Here is an 18,701-nt window from a genome sequence, read left to right as displayed (position 1 = left end):
ACAACCAAATCCTAATAAGTATATATAAAGAAACCCCTAAGTCATTATAAGAATTCATAGTGCATATTTCGACTGGACTAAAAACAAGTGTCATGTTTTACATAATCATAACTTTGAATACTGAAAATTTGAATACATATGACCATTTTATGGAATTCATTATTTGCACAAATCACTATCTAGATATTATTATATAATAGCACTTTTTGTTTAGCAAAGAACTGGAAAAAAAGGCGATGGCCATCAGTTGACAAATGTCTAAATTAATTATGGTATGTTGATATAATAGAATAATACATTATAAGAAAGGATGAAAGAGTTTCAGAAAAACATGGCAAAAATTGAATGAATTGATATAGAGTAAAATAAGCAGAATTAGAATAGTTTATTCATTAACAATAACAGTATGAAGAAAAACAACTTGGAAAGATGAGATTTGATCAATGCAATGTTACAATTCCAATGAACCAATGATAAGTCATGCTATCACTGGCTGAAAGTGAGGTAATAGACTTGGAGTATATAATTAGGCATATATTTTTTATATGTTGTATCTCAGGGTTCAAACCTAAACATTTGAATAAAACTGTCCTCATTGACAGAAAGAAAAATGACTCAATCCTATGTACTTGCATCTGGACAGAATTATGAGAACTTGGGAAGGGAAAGATTCATTTTCCAGCTTCTGATTTTAAAAGAGGATAAATATAGTTCCAGGCTCTCTTGCAAGAGAAGTCTCAGGAAGAAAAGAGACTCTGGGAAGAAGTTGACATATAAAGGAGTCAATACATTCCTAGTTCTAGTTTACTAGTTACACTAGAGTCTCCTAGGTCTTTCCCCTTGGATGGGATCAATCACTCTTTTGATTATCATAGGATATTTTTAGATATCATAGGATGAATGTAAAAACTGTTCACTCTGTGTACTATCTGGTATGTTCCCAGGAGTCCTCAAACTTTTTAAATAGGGGACCAGTTCACTGTCCCTCAGACTGTTGGAGGGCCGGACTATAGTAAAAACAAAAACTTTGTTTGGTGGGACTTTAAATAAAGAAACTTCATAGCCCGGGGTGAGGGGGATAAACATCCTCAACTGCTGCATCTGGCCCGCAGGCCGTAGTTTGAGGACCCCTGTATTAGATAATCTAATCTATATAATTTGTCTGATTCCTGTTTGAAACTATCTCAGATAAATGGCTTTCTTTGTGATTCACTATTTATGATAATTTTTGTATAACTAGTATCTGGTGAGAAAGAAGTCAAGTATTCAGAAGTAATGTGGGAGACTTCTTCTCCATTAAGCAATCTGGTGAGAACCTTGAATCTAAAAAATTATTTTCTTTGGCCTAAAAATATTTAGCTGGGGCTAGAAAAAGAGAAGGCATATGGCGATACAGGTAGATAAAATGCTAGTTTGTTGTCCTTTCACTGAGAAGAACAAAGTGGACCAACTTCATGATTTGATCTGTTTTTCTCTTCTCGAAGAATTAAAGTATCCTTTAGAGAGAGTGGGTAAGATTTCAGAGATATCTATTGATACCTCTCTGTAAGCCATATTTAGGCAAATCTACATAGATGTTTATATAACTACATGTACAATAAGTACACTATAATTGTAAATGTGAAGTTTGTTTTGTTTGACCAAACTTATTTTTCATTAGCTTTTTCAATGAATTACAATGGAAGAGGAGTCTTATGGAAGAATATCTAATAAGGCTGCCCAAATAAGAAAAAATGTTATCAAAGCACTTCTTTAATGCACCAACAAAGAGAAATGAAGGAAGTTCAAAAGGAATTCCACACAATTAGGAGAGCATTGAAAGCAATATGTTGAATTTATTATTTTTTTAAAGAAGAATTCATATGTAATATTGATATTTTCACATATAATCCTCCTCTGTTTAACTTTGTACATCGAAGGTACTCTTTTCTGGTACCCATTAAATCAAAGGTAATAAATAATTTTAAGTGGCCCAACAAAGCTGTCTCTTTACCCACCTAAGAGGTTTCATTAAAGTTTTTTTTTTAAGCATAACTGTTCTTTTTAAAGTGTCCTCTTAGAGACATGAAAATGTCATTTCTCTTATCCCCCTGCCATTCTGGAACTTTGTTCTGTTTAAAGAAAACAAGTAACTTCCTATTTGCTTAATCAGGTCAATGTTAATATTCTGCTAATAAATAACCTATTGTTGTTTAAGCATAATAAATTATTATCATTTAAAATTCATTACCTAATAGTCATTGCATTTTTTATTTGGTTTAATGATCATTTATTTAATTATTCCTTGAAAACAATCCTGAGAGTTTCATTAGCATTATTATTTTCATTTCACAAATGAATAAACTGAAGGGGCATATATTCCTAACTACTTAATATTATGAGCATCAGATTTTGCTGGCTGTCAGTGTCCAGTCCATTACTTGGCTTGCCAATGTAAGACTATATTGGCATCTCTGCCATGACCTTCACTTAGGTTATTTGCATCTACTAATTAAATGGGTGTGTGTTAATTATATTTTTCAGACTTTTTTGCAAGGTTTAAAAGGGCATGGGATGATGACTCATGATGGGGCAAAAAAAAAAAAAATCAGTTAACTAGATGTCAAGAATCCAATGTCCTAAATGTGGCTTTAGTATTTACTCACTATATAACCTTGTGTAATTTATAGCCTCATTGTGCCTCCTTTCCCACCTTAAAATGAAACTAATATCATTCTGACCCACATTCCCTCCATGTAAGTCCTACTCCACTGCTCCATCACAGTATGGAGAAGACTCTGGGATTTCAGAAGTCATACCAATTGAATTGGCAGGTTTGTGCCAAACCTCTAACACTTTCAGTAAGGGCTGATGAATTATAGACTCAGTGTCTCATCAGTCAAATACTTGGTCATCAAATGATGGATTTCTTTTGACCACAGAAATGTATTATTTTAACTACTAAGGCAAAGAGGAATTACAATTTGTGTCAACAGAAGAAATGTCCACACTGATAAAAATCACTAATACTTAAAGGATTGAATAGTCTTCAACCTCACTGAACTATTGCATGGGTAAAATTGTGTCATGTCTATGAAAAATACTTCAAAAAGTATCAGGTACTATTTAGGAATTAGGAATTATCATCCTTCATGTCACTTCATTTGGCAATATTTGACACCATTTCCAAGCCTTATATACAAAGCAAGGACCTCATGAGAGGTAGTTGTACCATTTTCTCATGCCATCTTATTGTTAAGAAAAGATGCCTTGTGTCCTGACCCCAGTAGACAGAATCATGTTGTCAACATAATATCTTCAATTTACATAGAACAGTCACTGGCATTTACATAGCAATTTATAGTTTATAAAATTATTTTGGATGAGATTATCCTCCATTTAAATGAGGAAGCTGAGATTTTGAGAAGTTCAAAGTGACTTGCCTATGATCATACATCTGGTTAGTCATCAGAGCTGATCTATGAAGCAAGATCTCCAAGTCCAAGGACCTCTGTATGAAGATTATGTTCTTCTTATACATATGTAAGGGACAACTACATGGTCACAGTGTGACGCCTACAGGAAAACTCATCTTCCTGAATTCAAATCTGACTTCAAACACTTAACAACTATGTAGGCAAATTACTTAACCTGTTTACCTGAGTTCTTTATCTGTCAAATGAACTGGAGATGGAAATGGCAAACTACCCCAGTATCTTTGCCGAGAAAACTCTATATGGGGTCACAAAAAGTCAGATGCAACTGAAAAATAGCTGAAGAACACCATCTATATATCAAATTAATTCTCCTAAGAATTCAAAACAGTTCAGAAGTCCATTTCTGGCCTCTCTACTGGAATTGTTATGTAGCCATCAGCTACTTCTACATCTGTCAAGTCAATGATTCATTTTCCCTTGACCATGAAATAGAACCTAGCAGAAAAAGAGAATGATGAGTCTAGTGAAGAAAATCTTAGCCTGTAGTTAAGAGGCCTAGCCTCAAGAAAAGATTCTACATAATAGTAATATAGTAGTAGTAGTAGTAGTAGTAGTAGTAGTAGTAGTAGTAATAGCAGTAGTAGTAGCAGTAGTAGTAATGGTAGTATAGTTGTACTTATAATAGTAAAGTAGTAGTACTAGTAATAGTAGTAGTGATAATAGTAGTAGTTGTACTTGTAGTAGTAATAGTAGTAGTACTAGTAGCAGTTGTATTAGTGATAGTAGTTGTGCATATAGTAGTAATAGTAATAATAGTAGTAGTGGTGGTAATAGTAGTTGTTGTACTTGTAGTAGTAATAGTAGTAGTACTAGTAGTAGTTGTATTGGTGATAGTAGTAGTAATTGTACTTGTAGTAATAGTAATAGTAGTAGTTGTTGTTGTACTTATAGTAGTGACAGTAATAGTGGTGGTGGTGGTGATAGCAGTAATAGTAATGGTAGTAGTAGTGGTGGTAGTAGTATTAGTAGTAGTGGTAATAGTGGTAGTGGTGTTAGTGGCAATAGTAGTAGTAGTCTACTAGTAATACTACTAGTAGCAGTAGTAATAGCAGCAACAGTAGTAGTAAACATAGTAATACTAGTAGTTGTAGCAGCAGCAATAGTAAAAAGGCAGTGATGGTGATGGTGGTGATACTAATGGCAGTGGTGCTGGATAGAAGTAGAAATTTATTAAGGCAATAATGACAAGAAGATACCTTTTAAAGACTAGATCATCTTTCATAGAGGAGTGAAGAGAGGAAAAAAAGGGAGGATACTAGCTATGATGATATTTAGCAGGGACTCAAAAGAAAAACTCCTAAAATCTGAAAAGGGAAATGTTGAAGACACTGAGTTTATAAAAAATCTTCCTTTAATACAAATTTCAGAAATAATACCTAATCATGAAATGGATGACAAAAAGAGTACCAATGTCTCAAATGGTTTTGTAAAGGAAATGAGCATATTAAGACTGAAATTTTGAAGTATTTTTGAGTTTGATGGCATGAATTCAATTAGTAGATCAATTACACCAAAACAGTTGATATCTACTACAACCATCATGAATGAAAGCATTCCCTGATAGAAAATATAAAAATTTTGAGAACCTGAATAAAGTATATTTGATTGTCATTTCCTAGGTAAAAACCATGGAAAACAAAGTGGAGCTATCAAAGAAACCTCAGGATAAGCATCACATAATATATCCTAGCAGAAGCAATTTGAGAAGACTATTAAAGATCTGTGAAAAGACACTGGAAAACTGCATCAATATTCAGCTGGTACATATAGCAGAAAATCTATATGCCATATAACCCAATTAAAGGCAACACAAAAGAAACATGACTGCCTGCCCAGGGGAGAGTTTCTCAGAAGGTGAGTCAAGATCATTAAAAACAGGGTCACATCTCTATGACACAAAGTCAGATATGAAATGCCAAATTTTCTCCCTCAATTTCCTTTTCTTCCTTTCTCCCTGTCAACCAACCTTTTGTTCAGTTGTTTCTAGTCATATCTGACTCTTCATGACCTCTTTTGGTATTTTCTTAGCAAAGATACTGAAGTGGTTTGCCATTGCTTTCTCCAGCTCATATGACAGATAAGGAAACTGAGGCAAATGTGCAGAGTCACACAACTAATAAATACTCCAAGTTTTCACTCTATCTATTGTGCTAGCTAGTTACCATGGTATAATTGAAAGTGAAAGCAATAGAAAATGCTTTGTTTCCCCACGAATTATCACCCTGAAGGCCACAGAAAGCAAGGGAACATCCCTAATACATATCAAAAATAGGACTTTTCCTCTAGAAATAGGAAAAGTTGGGAAGCCATCTTTGGAGCTACTATATCAACATACCAATATCTGAGCAGACTTGAACTCTCCTGTCTCTCCTCTTCCTGAAGCCTTGGCTATATAGAATTATCTTAAGTAAATATCATTTAGTAGGTGGTCATATATTAGTTTTTTTTCTTTTTTCCCTCCCAATTATAGACACTGAATTACCACAAAATCACTCATTTGGAGAGGCCTTTGCTACCCAATATAGGACCTAAACTGGACAGGAGAAGCAAATTACATTTTCTTTTTATTTTAAAACTTCTAGAATTCATATAAATAACCCCCATTCAAATTGCTATATGAGTAGCCCTAAGTTAAGTATTTATATTTATATATATTATCTGGGTTGTTTTCAGATATAACAGGACCTAATTAGGAGATTTGAGAATCTTGCCCAAATTGGAAACATGAAGTATCTTCCAATTCCCAGAAATATGGTACAGTAGGAAGACACTAGATTTATTATCAAGACACCTAAATTCTGATCTAACAGAAACCAGAATCAAAAAGGGAAGCTTTAGAGGCATGAAATAAGTTTTTGAGAATATGTAGTTTTCATTGTATGTTCACCACACCATGGTATTTCCAGTTATCTTAGACTTTGAAGGTAGTTTTCTTTCTGAGTTCTCAACATTGGGAAATCTCATTAATCACTTGTTTTTCACATGCACTCAAAAAAAAATCTCTCCCTTTGAACAAGAATAAAGAAGGGCTCCATGGATCAAATGCAGAGTCAGAACACTCTTCAATTTTTTTCTTCATTAAATCCATAAAGGAAGGTATTTTTGAAAGAGTTAATGTAATATTTTCAAATTCCTGATCTGTTCCTGACTAGCTATGTAAACCTAGGTAATTTAACCTTGCTGGAACTCAGTTTCTTCCTTTGTAGAATAAAAGAGTTGAACTAATTGATATCTAAAATTACTTCCAATTCTAAATGGTATATCCTTTCTGGGCTCCAATTTTCCTGTCTGCAAAGGAAGAGGGGGAAAGAAAAGAAGTGAACAGTTACTCCAGTCCCAGCCTATTTCATGAGATAAATATGTTTTGTGCTTTTCAGTGAATTCATTGAAATTCAGAACTCAAAGAAACTTTTTTGTGATTTATTCCAACCCTCTCATTTTATACATAATTCTCCAAGTTTGTTTAATTCTTTGTTCAAGATCACAAAACTAACTGGTAGAGATAAATTGCAAATTCAATAAAATGGCTCATACTTGTATTGTACTTTATAATATAGGAAGTGTTTTAAGTACATTTCATTTGATCCATGTCAATCTAATGAGGTAAGTTGTATAGGCATTATTATCCCCGTTTCCAGATAAGAAAATTGAGTTTCAGAGGGTTGATGTGGTGGTCCAAGGTCACACAGATAATAACCATGACAATAACAACATAGCATGTTATAAAATGTGTTAAGGTTTGTGAAACACTTTACGTATGTCATCTTGTTGGCTCCTCACAAGAACACAGTGAAATAGATGCTATTATCTTCATTTTGTAAATGAGAAAGATTAGGCTAAGTGGTTATGTGACTTGTCCAAGGTCCTGAGATAAGATTTGAATTTGTTTTTGAGGTCAGGCTGGAGATACCTTGATTGTTCAGATTATCACTGAATGGATGCAGTCTCAGTCAAACTGAGACCTGTTGAAGACCTTAGCTTTAAAAGGCCAAGCTCTCCCACTGCATCTAGAGCCATCAAGTCATCCTCATCTCTATCTGGCCACTGGATCCAGATGGCTCTAGAGAGGAAAGTGAGACAGGTGACCTTGGACAGTCCTCCCTCCCTCACTTCAGTCCTATCACCTGCATGCCATGGCATCACCTCCCAGATATTGTGGTCTTCTTTGAGAACAATGGACAAACAACAACAATAATAACAACAGTAACAGGAATTATTAAAGCAGTGACAAATTTGGATTCAGGACAGGTGAATCTCACCCCCACACACACTTACTAGCTATGTGGCCATAAGATAAAAAAATAACCTCTTTCAAATTCAGTTTCCCCACTTGTAAAATAGGGATAATAATATCTATAGCATTTTTTTCATTAGATTGTTTCAAAGATCATGCATATGAAGCAAGTTATAAACCTTAAAACTATACAAAGGTTCATTATTATTGTATTCAGTCAATAATGTTGCTCCCTTCTGACTCAAAGACAAGTATTCCTAATGAGGTAGCTTCCTAAAGGGATAACCAGGTATTAACACCCGGTTAACACATTTATGCCCATCTTCTGTGATAACATCAACTGAGCTGAGGGTGGAAAGGGTAAATAAAAGTTCCCAGTAATTTAGACTTTCTCTCCATTCAATATTTGTTTATCTTCAGCAAATCAATGGGGTTTGGGGGGCCAGAGATTGTGTCATAACTTAAAAATACAGAAATTAACATTCTTTTGTTGAATATGGACCTACCATTTCCAAATCCATGATTTATGCAATTTAAATAACAGACTTCGTTTTACAAAATTCTCATAGGTTACTATTTTAATACTTACAAAGACTTTCCCCCTCATAGGAAATACAGAGTTCCCAGAATATTTGAGGCTTTCTCCACAAGGTTTAAGAGCATAAGTTATCTCCTCTTCTTCAGGTAAGAAACCAAATAACTTTATATTGGTACTTATAAAATAATACAGATTCCCTGGAGAGGAGGTAGGTTATGATATTACAGAAGTAACTGAGGAAGTGATTACATATTTAGCTAGATCATAATACTATTATAATGTTATTAAAATTAATGAATAATAAAATAAAAATATTAAAATTATGTTTTGCATATAATTGCAAATGGGTTGATATATATAAAGTGCTTTGCAAACCTTAAAATGCTATATAAATGCTGGATATTATTATCACATAGGTTGATTAGTGCCCATGATAATTACTGCATGTTGCAGATACATAGTATATTAACTGGTGTGTGTAATTTCACTCTGTCTATGCTGCCTATGTACATTCTGTTATTATGTTCACAAACATTTTGTTGCATTGCTTTGTTTTACTGATTATGTATTTTTGTTTGTATAGACGTAATATGTAGTGTTATGATTTTATGCATGTGTTACTGTATTACTGCAGGCTATTAAATGTTATACCTATAATATGTAAGTTAAGAAGTAGACAGGAGATAAGTCTGCAGAGATTTCATAGATATGTAGGTGCTTGAAGAAAGAGAGAGCATTCCAGACTTGAAGTAATGGCATAATCAAAGGTAAAAAGATCTGAAACAGCAGAATGAAAATGAAGTACAATAAATAGTCAATTTTGCCTGACATACAGAATTTTTGATGGGATAGTATGGCAAGATGAGGTTGCAAAGCCAGATCATGGAGGATCTTAATACCAGGATAGAAAGCTGACATTTGTACCTTTAAACAATGGTAAAAGTTTTTGATCCGGGAAGCAAAATGGTCAGAGATTTATACTACAAAACTTTCTTAAACAACCATGTGAGAATAAATTAAAGAATAGAGAGACTGAAAGCATAGAAGAGATGCAATGGAAATAGGCAGAAAGAGATGAGTGAAAAATGTTACAGAAATAGAATCAACAGGAATTAAAAACTGATCAGATCTTCAGAGAGAGAGAAAAGACACAAGACAAACTGTTGCTCTTGTTTTTGATGTTCAGTCATTCAGTCATGCATGACTCTTTATAACCCCATGACTCATAGTAGACCAGGCTCTTTTATCTTCCACTATCTCCCAAAGTCTGTTCAAATTCATGATACTATCATGATATTATCAAATTTCCATGATACTATCTATCCATCTCATCCTCTACCATCCCTTTCTCTTTTTGCCTCCAATATTTCCAAACATCAGAATCTTTTCCAATGATTCCTGTCTTCTCATTATATGAACAAAGTATTTAAGCTTCAGCTCCAGTATTTGTCCTTCAAATTAACAATCTCAATTAATTTCTTTAGGTACTGATTGATTTGATCTTCTTGATATCCAAGAGATTCTGAAAAATCTTCTCCAGCACCACAGTTTGAAATCATCAAGTTACAAGTACTGATATCCTTGTACTACAACTCTCACAGCCATACATAGGTACCATACATTTTTGTCTTTTATATATTCTTCTCTTCTTAATCCCTCCTACCTCTATTAAGTCCCTACCATTTTTGTCTTTTGGCAGGCCCATTTTTACATGAAATTGTTCCCTTGATACATCAATTTGTTATTTTCTTCTATTTATTTGTATCCCTCATTTTAAAAAATTGTTTTATCTCTCCTTGCTGTTCTCTAGAATTCTGCATTTAACTAGTTATATCTTACCCTTCATCCTTTACCTTTCAATTTCCTTCTTTCTTCATCTATTTGTAAAGACTTATCATATATCCATTTTGCTTTTTTGTTCTTTGGCTTTGGAATGTTTTTTGTTGATGCATCTTAAACAATATTGCAAACCTCTGTCCATAGTTCTTCAAGCACTGTATCTACCAGGTTTCATCCCTTAAATATATTCATCACTTTTACTTCATATTTATAAGGAATGTTCTTTAGGCCATACCTATACAATCTGATGATTTTCCTTGTGTTTTTAGTGGTTTTTCAGTCACATCTGATTCTTTATGACTTCTTTTGGGGTTTTCTTGGCAAAGATACTGGAGTAATTTGCATTTATTTCTTCAGCTTATTGTACAGATGAGAAAAATGAGGCAAACAGGCTTCATTGACTTTCCCAGGATCACATAGAATGTCTGAGGATGCATTTGAACTCAGGAAGATGAGTTTTCCTGACTTCAGGCCTGGCACTATTTCCAGTGAACCTCCTAGCTACCCTCAATTTTTCCTATTTTCTTCTATTTAATTTTGAATCATATATAAACAGCTCATGAGCTGAGCCACAAACAGCCGGCTCCAAGTCTTGTTTTAACTGATTGTATAAAGTTTTTTTCACCTTTGGCTGAAAATTATATAACCAATTTGATTTCAGTATTTCAGCACCAATTGGTGCTATCCAAGTGTAGAGTTCCCATCTTTGTTATGACTAGTGAGTTATCTTGACAAAACCCTATCAGTCTCTGTCCTGCTTCATTTTGTACTCCAAGGCCAAACTTGCATATTATTCCAATTATCTTTTGACTCCTTACTTTAGCATTCCAATCTTCTAGGATGAATGTGACATCTTTTTGGTGCTATTTCTTGAAGATAACATAGGTCTTCACGGAACGAAGCAACTTCAGCATCAGTGGCTGCAGCATGGACTTGTATTACTTGAATGGTTTAATATTCTATCATTTTTAAGATTTTACTTCAGCTTTTCTCATCCTTTTTATTGACTGAGGGCAACTCCATTTCTTTACTCCTTGCCCATGTGAGCAATATTATGATCACCTAAATTAAATTTACCCATGCCCATTGACTTAAGTACATTGACCAAAATGTTGATATTTAATCTTTCCAACTCCTGTTTGACCAGGTTACTTTGGTCCATAAGTCTTACATTCCAGGTTACAGACTCACTTTCCTTTCATCATCAGACATATCTGTAGTTGAGCTCCCTTTCACCTTTGATCTAGGCACTTCATTATTGCTAAAGCTACCTGTGGCTGTCCCCTGCTCTTCCCCACTAGGATATTGTACAACCTTAGGGGCTCATATCCAGTGTCTTATCCTTTATCATTTTAATACTGTCCATGAGGTTTTCTTGGCAAAGTTAATGAAGTGGTTTGCCATTTCCTTCTCTGGTGGATCACCTTTGGTCAGAGCTCTCCACTATGACCTGTCTGTCTTGAATAACCCTGCTCATAGTTTCGCTAAACTCCATAAGCCACTTCATCATGACATGGCAGTGATACAGGACTATATAGTTCCAAACTTGAATGACTAGAAATGTAGTGATGCCATCATTAGAAATATTTTAAAATTAGCAGGGATGGGGGAAATGACTTTGAAAACTGCTTAATCAGCCTCTTATTGAAGAGTTGGGGAGGAATAAAGGAGTTTCATTCAGAAAATGCTAGTTATGAGTTCAGTGGGAGAAGGTTGGGTGAAAAAAGGAGAAGAAATTAGAGACAGAGAAAAAGGAAATTGTGTAAAAGGGGAAATGAAGTTGACTTGATTGCCCAGCTACTGAGGTAAAAAGAATGATAACTGGATTTGATGAATCTCCCTAGGAGTTTGCCACAGTAGTACTCCCAGGGAATTTGACTTCAAGAACTACTAGCAAGTATGATAAAAATGAGAATAATTCTTCTAACAAGCATAGAATACGTCAAATTTTGCAGTGATCTGCAAAATGCTTGCTATGTTGGTATTTCTGCCATGGCTATTATATATGCTCATTATGTATGCTAACTGGTTAGCCTCTTATATGAGTAGAGGAGATGAAGGAACCTCTCCCTTCTCCAAGTTATCAAATAGCAAAATGTATTCCTTTAAAAGATGGAAAGATTTCAATGTACAGAGAGTAAAGAAAAGATTTGAAGAAACAGAACCAACAAGTTAAAAATATGATACAAAGGAGAAAGAGCTAAACACTTAAAACTAAATAATGTAGAGAAGATTCTTCCTAAAGAAGAGATAACTAAACTCTCTAAGAAGGAAAATTATTTGTCCTCTAAGTAATGATAGTGTGGATCCACAAAAAACATCAGATGAGAGGTCATCCTATAAAGATCAGAGGAAGAAGAAATTAGAACTAATTATTGACTCCCTGCTGAAAGATATTAAAGCTGTTACATATTGACCAGATATTAACAAGAGAAAATTGTGCTGGCAAACATATGTAGGATATGACAGGGACTTCCCAAGACTTGCCAAATCTCATGACTACTGCCCACTGCCAGAACTTTTCACGAGCACAAATAGTACAAGCAGAGGAAACCCAGAAATTGGCTAAGCACTTCAGAATCTTAGGTGAGAAACTGAGCACCATCAAGACACAAGTAATGGAGCTAATTGGTACAATGGACAGAATACTAGACTTGAGTTAGAAAAACCCCAGTCCAAATATTCCTCACATCTAATTACTGGCAATTTGTCCCTGGGCTAGTCATTTAACCTCTCTCAGACACAATTTCTTTACTTACAAATCTTTCAGGGTTGTTATGAAGAAGAGAAGATATAATATTTGTAAAGTACTTTAGAAAATTTAAAGCACAATATAAATACTATACTGGTACTAATTAAAAATCTAGGACTTCAGACTTAAAAAGAAAGGCTTGGGGAGTAGACTTGTTAAGAAAATAGTGTCTAGAAACAGGTTTAGATTTAATTAAAATGCTACAATCTGAGTATAAAGTATAATCAATAAATAAAATGTAAAGTCTTGTACTTAGATTCTTAAACATCACCTTCACAATTAAAAAATGGGAGACATATGGCCAGAAAGCAATATTCCTGAAAAAAAAACTGTAGATTTTAATTGGTTGTCAGTTCAATATCAGTCAACAATGTGATGATGCTAGCAAAAAGGCTAATGTAGTCCCACTCGCTCAAGACAAGAAGGCTTAAAAGGAAAATGATAGCTAACTTCAAGTGTTTGAAGGGAAATCTTGTGAAAGAAGGACCGGGATTTTTCTATGTAGTCCCCCTAGAGTATAAAACCAATTTTGTTTGGAGCTAGAAGATTTAAGCTTGATATATGGAAAAATATCTTAACAGAGTTAACCCAAAAGTTAACCCAAAATGGAATGGGCTGTCTCAAAAGGCACTAAGTTCTTCACATGAGGTCTTCAAGAAAAGATTTAATGATTACTTAAAAATTACAAATTATTGAAGGGATTTTTCATCAGTTATATGGCCTCTGTGATTCCTTCCAACCATAGTAATCCAAGATTCTGAAATTCTTTGAGGAAGTTACTCCATCAGAAATTTATGTTTCTTTTCTACCAATGAATATTCTATCCTATGGATATAAGAACATTACCTATCCAAGGACACTTCAAAAAATCAATAAATTAAAAGTTCCTTATTGTGATAACAATCACACTTTACTATGTCTAGAGGGATTTTTTTTACCTACAATAAATATTTACAACTTTCATAAGAGCAGATTATAGGAGTAAAAACAGGAGAAGAAAATTTGCGATAAATAAGAAAGAAACTATGCAAGTGGTTTGGAAAGGTTCAAACATGAAAGATGAAAGGTTGAATTTTGGGGAAAGAAATTGGGAGAAATTTAAAGGTCAATTTTCAGGACCAGGCAGTGATCCAAGTTCTTGTTTGGGATTGGAAGAGCAGAAAAATCAAGGAAAATTAATGAAACTATAAAAGAATTAAGGAGGATCAAGTTAGAAATTAATGAGTTAAACATGTAAAGGAATATTCAAGAAAAATAAGAAAGTTGACGAGACAAGGCAAAGTAATGAAAAATAAGTGGAAAAACTGAAAGGTAAAGGAAACAGGGTATATTGGCAGGTGAAGAAAACTGATAAAATCCATACAAGATCAGTGCAAGATTAAAACACAGATAATGTTATGGTCTAAGCTTCCAGTCATTCACTAGAAATTGAAATACAATGAAATATTTACAAATCAGCAATACAACTTTTAAAATTATTTTACCTGTATGGATAAGGATTATCATTGTAATTTCTCTGGTATATTCATTCCCACGAATTATATCATTCCCATAATATATTCACTTTGATTAATGACTACAAGTATGAGCCAGACAGGTGATCTTTCACTCATTTTTACCTCAATAAAGGTTCCCCTTCCCTTAGTGGTTGCCCACTCTAAAATTCTTGATGGAAACTGGGATGCCCCTATATGTCCATTAACAGTTGGTATAAATGGAAGCTGGGCATCAGTATACTGCAGCTTCTTAGACACATTTGTTCCTCCCTTTCCAATCCACCATGACTTGAGCATATGATCTCAAGATCCCTTAAGTCCTGCTGCCTCAAAGAAACCTTGACTCTTATCCTTGGAGGACTTACACCAAAGTAAATTGATTGATTCTTTCATTGAAGGCCATTGGGAGTATCATATGCCTATATGGCTTTTGATGTCACCTTAAAGTTTGAAAAAAAATCTTGATTTGTGAAAGCACAGCTGATTTCCAATAATCTTGATGATGATCCAGAAGATTATGGAAGCCCCTTAAGAAGAGAAGCAAGGAAGAATTAAGGCTAGTGGACCAAGGGTCCCTCCAGGGTAAATAAAAAGACTTAAATAGTTTGAATGTCCTAGTGGAATGAAAGTTTTCCAGGATGTCCCATGTGTTGACAGAACATAAAGATTCTTAAAGCCCTGCATCAAACTTTACAAACTGGTTTATACAGGTCTGTATAGTGATGTGGTAGGAGAGACTCACAGTTAAAGCTGATGCCCCTAGCATGGGGCCCTGCCCAGGAGGCAGAATCTAATTGTCCTTTACATGTACTGATCACAGGAGGCAGGGAAAGGAGAAGGAAGGAATATAAATCCAGTTTTCTAAACCTGTCTCTTTTTTAGGAATTCAATTCCCTCCCCTTGCTGACTCTTTTTGGGAAATAAGCAGTGAGGGAATTTTTTGTCATAGGGATAGATATGCAGGACTTCACATCTTAACCTCAAAAACAAAGAACAGTCATATCTAACTGGCTTTGCAAAAGTAAATCAATTGTAAGATTCCCAAATCTATGGAAGTTTGGCTGAAAGAAAATCTTTATTTTCTGTATTAGACCAAGAAACTCTTTAAACATTGCTGTAATTACTCATGAAATTGCTGTTTAAGCTTCTGCAACTTCCCACTTTCCATACTGGTGAAAGTTGACCCCTCTATGGGAAATCATGGGAGAGGAGGAGTGGGTAAGGTATATTAACTGGATCAATCTTAGGCTATCTTACCACCAAAGATGGTACCCGATTCTCATCCTCACTCCCATTCTCTTCCCTTGTAGTGCTAATCTTAGCAGGATGCATCGCTTCCCCCAATAGGACTTCTGGGCCTGAGACTACACTTCCCATCTGTAGCCAATCATAATTATTCTTTTCTGCTGATCAATTTCTTAACTGCCCCTCTGCCTTTCAAGATACAATCCTTTAAAAAAAAAAATTACAACAGTACTGACAAGATGGTAGACTAATTTCCACTTCCCATTAAATCTCAACCCCCATTCCCCGAAAGAAGATTTATATATCAAATACCTACCAATTCCATCTGAATTCACAGACAAAAAGAAGGAAATTCTGAACACAAAACCTTCATATTTTAAGACCAAAATCATTAAAAGCATTCAATCAGCACTCCTCCTCAATCTGATTTTTTGCATAAGACACATATTGGCATCTCCTCCTACTGCAGAGACTTTGCTGATAAGCATCATTCCTTGCCCGTGCCCCACCACAAACAAGAACTACAAGCATCAGACATTAATCTGGGGGAAGCAAGGAGGGGCAGCTGCCTTCAATTTTGAGGTGGCCCTAGATTAAGGGACCTCAAAGCTGCAAAAAGTCTAGCTGTTAACACCCTCCTTCCCCTCTTCCTACCTTAAAAAAAGCAACAGGGGCTAATTAAGCCCAACCAGAGAAGAAAAGAAAGACCAAGGAAGGAACTGAAGCAAGAAGCTTATGTAATTGTTTGTACCAAGCCTGAAGGAAAGACCCTAAAACCCAAATGAGGTCAGTCCTGTCTCTCTCCTCATCCTCAGAGACTATTCAAGACAGGGGACTAGGATAATCCCATAAAATGTGTGGAAGCTGAGGTCACTTTATCAACCACTTGCATGGGTGTATCATGGGTGGGAGGAGACAAAAACTGATTTACAAGGCAATGAGAAGAGAGGAAGCTGAAACAACAAAGATTTCAAAATAAAAAAAACTCAATAAAAACCCAGAGCATAAGTATATAAATCAACAAAGAAAATCCTAAACCTAGAAGAAAGAACAAATGCTAAGTACTCAAAAAGATTACAAAACTCAATTAATAAAGACAAAGTGAACCAATATGATAAAACACAGAATCCTGTGAATTGCCAAGAGAATATGGAATTTTAAAAATTCCAGAATGGTTCAAAAGAAAAAATAAAAGAGAAATAAAATCTGTGAGTATAAATTATGAATGGATATATGTCAGAAATTATAGGCTCTCAATATGAAGTAAAAAACATCATTGGATTAGAAAAAAATTGAGTTTATGCTGGAAAGTTTCTTCAAAGAAGCAAAAGAAAGGTTAACATATTTGAAATACAAAAATATTCAAGTGGGCAAAATAATCTAGTAGAAGAAAAGAAAAATGGAATAATGTCAAATATACTCACACACACACACACACACACACACACACACACACACACACACACGATCCATATATAAGCTAAATCCATTGACCTTGAAGACAAGATGTACAGAAACAGCTTAAGGATCATAGGTCTCCCAGGAGAACATGACAAATAAAAAACCAAAATGGCATTCACATCTGTCCCCAATTGCTAGATGCACAAAACTAATTTATTTTCATTTTCTTCATACTGGTCATCTAGCTTTTCTAAAACCCTTAGTAAAAATCAGGAGATACTGATTTATGAAATCATTATTTCCCTTTCAGCTTCCTTAAGCATTCATCTAACTAATCCTACAGCATCACTAGGGGCTCCTTCCTTATCCTTTTGAGAGGATTCCATATATATACCTCTATTAGGTTCTATACCTCTGTCTATCCAATAAGTCCAACTGCTTTTTCCCTAATTAAACCACAAAATTAACCACTAAGTAATTGTAAATGACTGGCAAATAACACCAAAGATTCTGAGTTAGATCTGATTCAAGTCAGTCCAGTGATTCAGGCTCAGAATTGAATTGCATTGACACATAAGTGGCCCATAAAATACAATAATAATGATTTTGCTTCTAATAAAGGATGATAAGAATATGATTACTAAAAAACAAATGATAATATCCTTAGCCTCCACATTCACCAGAGCAGCAACACTGGGTCAGAAAGATGTTGCACAAGGTAGTGGGAACTCTGCCAATTTTCAGGAACAATAGCTCCCTATAGGCTGGGCATTTAGTCTTAAAGACCATTCAAATCCCCAAGGCAGCTTCCTTTTCTTCTTAAAGGAAAACTACCCTGTGTTACAAAAAAATGCCATTTCTCCTTCAAAAGGAATGTGACTGTGTTATTATGACTGAGATTATAGAAAGGAAATGAGTAGAGTTGTCACGTTAATAAGAGATCATAAAAGTTTAAACTATGTACTTAGAATTAAGGTGTAAACACCCACAAGAAATTGTTTAAAGCTAAAAATGTCAATCAGTATGAAGTAAGGAAAAATATTCAGTGACTTGTATCAAGTATCCTATGTTTGTCTTTCTGCCACAGGTGAATGACTTTTATCTGTGTTCCAAATGTAGGCTAGTCTCCCTCTGAAGAGGGTTAATTTGACTTGGAAAACGTCTATCTACACACCAGTTTGTTAGGAACAACATAAAAACTCCTAAAAGAAATAAATGAGGCTTAAATGCAGAGGAAAGGGGCATCTGAGGTAGAAAGAATGAGCCTTGTCAGGATGTTGAAAAGTAGCAGGGTTTTATACAAAGGAGAGGGGAGGAAAAGAAGAGCTCTCAATTTGAGCCTAAAAGATTTGAGACTCTTTCTGAAGAGGACAGTACTGGATGCTCTAAAGGGAAGAAGTTGCTTCACCTTCAAAGAATGACACAGCAAAGACACAGAAGCCATCAGGAAAGAGATCACAGTATAGATCAGGGGAAGGTCAAATAGTGGGGGTTGGTGATTACCCACTCAGAAGTACTGAGAGTTATTTTGTTATCTGGTAACAACAGATAGGTCTGCTGCCTTTCTATAGTATGTATCCAAGACAGAAATTCTCCTAAAATTTAACAAAAATGATGCTCACTATGGATACAAATGATGCTAACATAAGGAAATATTACCAATAATAGTCAGGTCAGGTCAAAAAACTGAAAATCATAGGGGCACACTTTGTGCTTCCCT

The 18,701-nt window shown here is 34.8% G+C and overlaps 1 protein-coding gene across 7 annotated transcripts in view; it reads right to left on the bottom strand.

Moving 5' to 3' along the window:
• The window catches only part of DPF3 (double PHD fingers 3), a 406,354-nt gene that overhangs the window by 142,576 nt on the left and 245,077 nt on the right, over window positions 1-18,701 (bottom strand). The gene's annotated exons all lie outside the window — the stretch shown is intronic.

This window comes from Antechinus flavipes, chromosome 2 (genome assembly GCF_016432865.1).
Source record: "Antechinus flavipes isolate AdamAnt ecotype Samford, QLD, Australia chromosome 2, AdamAnt_v2, whole genome shotgun sequence".
NCBI lineage: Eukaryota > Metazoa > Chordata > Mammalia > Dasyuromorphia > Dasyuridae > Antechinus > Antechinus flavipes.
The sequence above is the reverse complement of the archived record's forward strand: the minus strand, read 5'-3'. Positions and strand labels throughout refer to the sequence as shown.